We start from the raw sequence: 6993 nt of genomic DNA, 5'->3' as shown, positions 1-6993 counted from the left end.
TGTTTAACTTTAAACTTAAACTTTTCAGTTTTCCTATATTTAAGGGACATGTCTGATAAGGAGTACATAGTTAGATATTTTTCTATCCAAAATAATGTGTTTATTTCATTATCTTCTAACATAATATCACTAGTACTTTAGATTCGTCTTATCATTTTGCTACTTGATTTCTATTTTATTTATCCCCTTTTATTTGTTTTGTTCCTCTTGTTGCCTTATTTTAGATGAAATAAAATAAAATTTTCATATATTTTTTTCCAATCATTACAATAAAATTCACTCTTTGGTTGACTATTCTATACTTTTTAGCACATAAATATATTTGTGTAACCACTGCCACAATTGGACTACAAAAGAATTTCATCACTCCACAAAACCCTGCCATGTCCGCACTTTATAGTGACACACTAGTCCCCAAATCCCTAATCCCAGCAAAACCACCGATCTGTTTTTTACCACCCTGGTGTTATTTATTTGTTTGTTTTTGAGAATGACATATAAATGGAAGCATGAATTTGTAACCTTTGTAGACTGGCTACTTTTATTCTGAGTAATGCCTTTATGATACATTCAAGTTGCAGTATCAATAGTTTCTGTTGCTGAGTAATATTCAGTTGAAAGAATTAATGATATGTATCTCTTCACCCACTGAATAACATCTGACTTTTTCCGCTTTGAGGAGATTATGAATAGCCGCTTAAACATTTGTGTAGCAGTTTTTGGTGAAAATAAATGATGTTTGTTTCTCTAGGGTAAATAACCAGGGGTGGAATTGTTGGGTCATGTGGTAATTTTAGTTAAATGGTTAAATTTATAACAAAATGTCAAACTTCAAGAGTAGTGTACCTTTTCCATGACAAAAATACATGAGAAATATTTTTCTCCACAACCTCGCCATCATTTAGTATGGTATTTTAATTTTAGCCATTATAATAGGTGTGTTGTAGTAGCTCATTGTGGTTTTAATTTGCATATCCCCTATGACTAATTAAGTTGAACAATTTATATACACACACACACACACACACACACACACACACACACACACACACACACATATATATATATATATATATATATATATAGAGAGAGAGAGAGAGAGAGAGAGAGAGAGAGAGAGCAGTTCTGGTTTATAGCAAAATTGAGAGGAGGGTACAGACATTTCCTATATACTTCCTGCCCCCAACATGCATACCCTCCCCATTATGAACATCCCCCACCAGAGGGGTACTGTTGTTACAACTATTGAATCCACACTGACACTCATTGTCACCCAAAGTCCACAGTTTACCTTAGAGTTCACTCTTGGGAAATGGTTCTTTCTGGCTGTTCTAATAGATGTGTAGAGGGCTTCATTGTTGTTTTAATTTACATTTCCTTGATGCCATTTAATGTGGAGCATCTTTCCATATGCTTAACTGCCATCTTTCTAAATAACTTCTTCTGTGCTTATTTCCTATGCACATATTATCTTTGGTGAAATGTCTGTGTCTTTTGCCCATTTTTAATTGTTTTTTGTTTGTTTTACTACTGAGATCTGAATGTCCCTTCTCTCTCCCTCTCTCTCTCTCTCTCTCTCCCCATACACACACACACACACACACACACACACACACACACACACACACACACACATTTATTTAGTGGGTACCAGTCCTTGTTACATCCTGATCTACAAATATTTTCTCCCACTCTGAGTCTTGTCTTTCAATACTCATAATACAAAGCATTTCTAAAGCTACTTAGTTACTGGTTTTTTGCTTTGCTGTTTTTGTTTTGTTCTTTCTTTCTTTCTTTTTTTTTTCTGCATGACATTATTCCTTTTAGCCTTATACAGCTTAAAAATTCAGCAATTGCCTTTAGGAGAAATTCACGGAATATGGAATTTTCCATTTTTGTATGGTAGGTTATTTTCATGATTTTCTATCTTCCTTTTTATTTTTATTCATATCTATTTGTGAATACACACATACACACACACAATTTCCTAACAACAGTATATGGAAGGTGATTTTTTTTAAATATTGATTTGAAAATAACTATTTTTTGTTGTATTCTTTCACTGGATTGATTTACATAAACTGGGTATAGATTTCTAGCTTGAAAGGCATTTTCACTTAGGAATTTTAGAGGCATTTTTGGGTTATTTTCTAGTGTTAAGAAACTTGATCTCTTTCTAATTGTTGAAGTCAAATATTTGACCAAAAAGATATCAGGATGTACCATTTGTTGCTAAAATCAGATGATAATTGTTATGGTAATTGTCAGGGTAAATTCTCTAGGAAATGAATTTTGAGAGGAAAAGTAGTATGCATACATGCATTGAAGAATACTCTCTGGTTCAATGCCTGTTCGAAAAGGAAAGAGAGAAAAAGAGGAAGAAGTTCTCTTCAAGGCAATTCGACCTACATAGTTCTCCCAAGTTGTGGCAATAGGGCCAAGTCTTTAAATCCTTTATATTGACCATGATTGAATGCAAGGTGCCTCCAGGAAGTGGCATAGACAGGGTGGGAATAGTGTATACTTTGGTTCAATGACTTTCCTTTGCCAAGGACAGTTGTCAAAAATTGGTATTATATAAACTGTCAGATGTCAAGGCTTATAGGCACTGGGGAAATGTACAATTCACTATTGAAGAGAAGGTTGATCTGGTCTGTGATATTATACTGACATACCTCATTTTGTGTCAATTTTCTTTCAACATGCTGGGAACTCATGCCATTTTAGTTTTGAAACTCAAGATTTCACCTGAGAAAAATGTTCTTAAATTATTTATCTGATCATTTCCTATCCTCCAAGCTTCAGTTTGCAATTTTGGGAATTTTCTGAATATTTTTTTTTAATTTTCTGCTTTACATATGTATATGTATATATATATATATATATATATATATATATATATATATATATATATATATTCTTCTTCATTTTTGACATTTTGTTTTAGTTTCTAAAAGAGAGAAATTTTCTTAGCTTCATTTTCCACATCCATTTTTATCTTATTTGAATTTTGCAAAATGCTGTTTAGGTTGGCTTTTTCTATAAATAAGAAAAACAGGTTTATGTCCTTTTCATGTATGCAGCTTCTTTCATATTTTTTTTTATTTTACAAATAAAATTTTTAAAGATTCATTTTGCCTGCTTCCTGAATCATCTAAGTCTCTGCCAAATTTCTCTTTTGTTTGTTTATTTTTTCTCTTTATTTTAGTCTTTACTGTAATGTTTGATGATCCTCTAATGTCAGTACACATTTAATTAAATTTATTAAAAGGAGATTGGAAAGTTTACATGTAATATTGGGAATTATATAGTGATTGGTCTCAGCAAAGTGACTGGGCAGCAAGTTGCTTTTATTATTAGGGAATTTAATGCCAATAGTTATGGGTCTTTTCTCAGGGACAATTCAGATTCTCCTGGGTGAGGAGGTACTCCAATCTTTTCCTAGATGTTTGCACATGGGTGGATGTGCGCAAGCACTTGTTTACACTCTGTTGTCAGAATTCCAGACTGAAGAGGAACAGAGAGTGATATATGGGATTTCCATAGGGCATTACGCAGATTCACTCACTCTCACTTTCCACTGTGCTGTAAACTGAGTGGGAGGCTCTTTAATTTCTCAGGAAAAAAATACTTTTCTTTCCACGATAAGGAGAATCCTAGCTGCTCATACAGATCTAACCATATACTTGTTTAGACTTTGTTGCTTACTCTATGAATTATATATATACCCTTGGACCTCCTAGCCATGAGCCTTCTTGAGGTCTAGATTTTGTGGGGTAATTTGCCTCATTTTGCTTATTTCCATCCTCTAAAAAATTGTCAATATCACTAGTTCATTATTATCTTTTTCTTCCTTGTATCTGTCCTGGTACATCAATATTTTCTTATATATTTTACTATAACTTTAGTGGACTTTCAGAGGGTTTGAGAATGCACACATGGGTGTAAACATTTAACATGAAATTTTATCAATATTTTACAGAGCTCTACTCAATATTTCTGTGTACTTCTAATTCATTATCAGGGTTTTCTCTACATTTCACATACACACAGTTAATATATTGACAAGATACTACTGTGTGGTAGAGTAGTAGTTTCTCATGCGAGTGAAGAATTACAATCAAGTTATCAAGATTTGGAAATGGCAAAATCTGAATAATTATTTATATTAGACTTTGAAATAATTTCAAACTGTTGTTGGATTGCTATGGCTTTTATATGTGAAACTGGAGCTTTATTTTTCAATACATTGATATTATAATATTGGAAGACCTGATGGGAAATTATAACAGAAATACTCCTCTGAATGGCTCTATAAATGGAATTTATTCAATAGAGTCAATTTCTGTTTAAAGACATCCATTAAATCCTCTATTATAAATGTGCATTTGGGGTGCAGCCTGATGGTTCAGTTGGTTAGAGCGTGAGCTCTCCGCCGCAAATTTGCCGATTTGATTCCCACATGGGCCAGTGAGCTGCACCCTCTACAACTAGATTGAAAACAATGACTTGACTTGAAGCTGAGCTGCGCCTCCCCACAACTAGATTGAAAAAAATAACGACTTGACATTCTGGAAAAGCACACTGTTCCCCAATATTCCCCAATTTTTAAAAAAATAATAAAAATAAATAAATATGCATGTGTTGAAGTTCTGAATTGAAAGTGAAAGTGTGGCTATATATAATAGTATGTATATCATTATGTGTAAATTTTCATAATACTTTCAGGCCATTTGAAAATTCAATGGTGTGATTTTTGAGAACTAAAATTGTGTCATAAGACTGAATGTTAATGACATGTGAGTATTATCAATGGTTGTTAAACTTATTTAAACTGCATTTTCCCCATACGTGAAAACACTCATATAAGACCCAGTATTATATTATATCATATTAATTATATTATATTACATTATAAGATCGGGTTTTATATTATAGTAAAATAAGATTGGTTTTATATTAATTTTTGCTCCAAAAGACGCATTAGAGCTGATGGTCCGGCTAGGTCTTATTTTTGGGGAAACACAGTATGCATAGTAATCCAAATACTGTATGTCCTTGTTTTATAGATAAGGATACATTTTTTTTAAACAGTGATGTCATGTGAATCTTTTCCCACTATAAATATTTAGAGAAACTAAGAAAATAATGACATTAAACAAAAGCTTTACTTGAAATCTGCCTAGGTGTGCCACTTCCTAATATATATATATATATATATATATATATATATATATATATATATATATATATTTGAAAATTCAATGGTGTGATTTTTGAGAACTAAAATTATACATATGTGTGTGTGTGTGTGTGCGTGTGTGTGTCTGTGTGTGTGTGCATGTGTGTATTCATATGTGTATCTATTATCACCTCTCTGTTTTGCTAATTATACTGTTAAGAAATAAAAGGCATCTTTTCTTGTTTTATTATTCTCTGAAATAAATATTTCAAAGAATATTTATAGAGAGAATATATTTCAGTGAAAAATATATATATATATGTATCCTCCATATCCATATATGTGTGTGAGCGTATACATATATGGATATGGAGGATACACACACACACACCTGAGGTCAGACAATTAAGTTCACAGACTTGTTGCAACTATGTTACTAATCTTTTTTGATACCAGAGGGGCTATTCATTATGCATTTGTACCAACTGCTCAAACAGTTAACCACATTTAGTATTTGGAAGTGCTGAAAAGGCTGTGTGAAAAAGTTAGACAAAACAACCTGAACTTTTCACCAACAATTCATGACTCTTGCATCATGACAATGCATCAGCTCACAGAGCCCTCTGTGACGGAGTTTTTAGCCAGTAAACAAGTAACTGTATTGGAACACCCTCTCTACTCGCCTGATCTGGCCCCCAATGACTTCTTTCTTTACCCAAATATAAAGGAAATATTTAAAGGAAGACACATTGATGACATTCAGGACATCAAGTCTAATACGACGACAGCTCTGACGGCCATTCCAGAAAGAGTTCCAAAATTGCTTTGAAGGGTGGACTGGGTGGGTGCTGGCACTGATGCATAGTTTCTCAAGGGGAGTACTTTCAAGATGACCCTAGTAGTGATATTCAGCAATGAGGTATGTAGCACTTTTTTCTAGAATGAGTTTGTGAACTTAATTGTCCTTTTGATTTAATTGTCCCTAATGAATACTTTTATTTTATATAATATTTATACAAAGCAAAAAAAGGAATTATTTTCAGGTTTAGGGACTAGTATTCACTAAATAAAAAGCACATGGCTATCTATCTATCTATCTATCTATCTATCTATCTATCTATCTATCTATTGCCAAAAACTGCCTGAGTAATTCAACTATGGGAAATTCAGGGAATTGGCAGAAGGATTACCAGCAAGTAATAATCAGTGTTTTCATTAGACTGGGTAGATAGTACATACACACATACGCATAGAAACACACATACATAAATTATTGTAGAGATATTAAAATTGGGGGTATTTATGGGGACATAAATAAACACTGGTTTTTCTAGAGCAGTTTTGTGTCTGTAATGGTTATCAGAAAATGTGATTACTATATGGCGTTTAAAGATTATTGCTTCTTAGAGCCACAGCTCGGAAATTAGAAAGAATTCCCTCGTTACTTTTTCATTTAGCATATATGGCAAGAGAAGAAAGAGTCAGTCTCACAAAATGGGGCTAATATGGCTTGTCTTACCTCAGAGCTATCTATAATCAGCGAGGAAAGACAGGTGACAGCATCACACATAGCTTCCCTATCATAATCTTTCCTGACTTCAGAATTGAAACATCACAGTATATTTTAAAGCAGTTTTTTCTTCTTCGTCTTCTTCATTTTTCCCACCTAAGAGTCACTGTTGCTTCATACAATTAATGGAGAAAATAGGTTCTTATCTGACCAGCAATGGTCAAAGAATCACAGCAGTTATTGAGTACTGTACCCTAAGAGATGACAACTGTATATGGGTTATTAGAGAAAATTAGAGGTG

Source organism: Rhinolophus sinicus, chromosome 16 (genome assembly GCF_057876585.1).
Source record: "Rhinolophus sinicus isolate RSI-liver-muscle chromosome 16, RSI-T2T, whole genome shotgun sequence".
Lineage (NCBI taxonomy): Eukaryota > Metazoa > Chordata > Mammalia > Chiroptera > Rhinolophidae > Rhinolophus > Rhinolophus sinicus.
Note: the sequence above shows the minus strand (reverse complement) of the source record.